This window comes from Belonocnema kinseyi, chromosome 3, assembly GCF_010883055.1.
Source record: "Belonocnema kinseyi isolate 2016_QV_RU_SX_M_011 chromosome 3, B_treatae_v1, whole genome shotgun sequence".
Taxonomy (NCBI): domain Eukaryota; kingdom Metazoa; phylum Arthropoda; class Insecta; order Hymenoptera; family Cynipidae; genus Belonocnema; species Belonocnema kinseyi.
This window is the reverse complement of record NC_046659.1, coordinates 56800934-56802121: the sequence shown is the minus strand read 5'-3', so window position 1 is coordinate 56802121 and position 1188 is coordinate 56800934.

Genomic DNA, 1188 nt, shown 5'->3' with positions numbered 1-1188 from the left:
TTATATAATTTATATTTTATACTTGAAATAACATAACTTCAAAATATACGAATATAAAGAGGCGCGCGAAGTATTCAAATCATGTGAATCGCCAGCATCGAAATCTGGAAACATTAAAATCCCAATCTGTTCACGTCTCGTTTCAGATCTGGGATCACTGCGACTGACCAATCCGACAACGGCAAACATGTTGTCCGCCGCTTCGGGACCCCTCGGGGGGTTCCGCCATGGATCGGTTGCAGCCCAGCACCCTTCACGTGCGGGATCGCCCCGAGCCTAATTTGCAGTAACATTTCTGTCGCACCCTCCCTCCTCCGCGAGGGTTTAAGTGCATGCCCGAAGTTTCGTCAAGTATGTTGTCTAGCTCTGTCACGGTTTAGTTTTCTATGTGTAAGTTTAATTCTAGTGCACAGTCCGCATTATATTTCGGATTATTTTTAGTTATATTAATTTTTAGCAGATCTTGAATTATTTTGTTTATTTTTTCCCAGCCTCCTTGTGCGTATGTTTTTCCATTAGTGTCTGGATTTGAGTAATTCTGTCTATATCTGAACGGTCTGTCGTTGCAGAATGAGTCGTGTATACTATATACTGGTGTGGGTATGAGTTTACTGCAAAATTGGCATTTTAGGGTCTCTATTTCATTTCCTAGATTGTTTCGGAAAGATGCAATGCTTCTGTTGATTTGTTGGCTATTAATGTCCTCCATAGTTCCTGGTTACTGTAACATAGCAAAAGAATAAAGAAAAGTTGTTGTTCGGAGTTGTAATTGAGTCTGTTTCTACTGTTGGGTTATGTTTTAGTTGCGTTTATTTGTATATTATTTGTAGGTACATTCTCTTTTTTTCTTTTTAATTGATTTAGTTTATTAGAGAAGAGTTGGTGAGATTCCAAGTGTTATGTACCAACAAAAAAAACAAAATAAAAATAAAATAGTTCTCTTGGCGACCTTACAATTTAAGATAGAGGTAGTTCGCTTTTATATTTCACTCTCTTTTAATATTTATTTTAGATAATAAAAAAATAATAATCTATGAGGTTCATTTTGATAGCCCGTTTAGTTTTCTTCCCTCTTTTGTTTTTTCTTTTTCAGGATGAAACTTTTCAGCTCTTCATCTCTCTTTGCCTTAAATTCCCTCCATTCTTCTTCGATACTTTTGTCTTCTCCCTTCACTTGTCTTTCTTGTA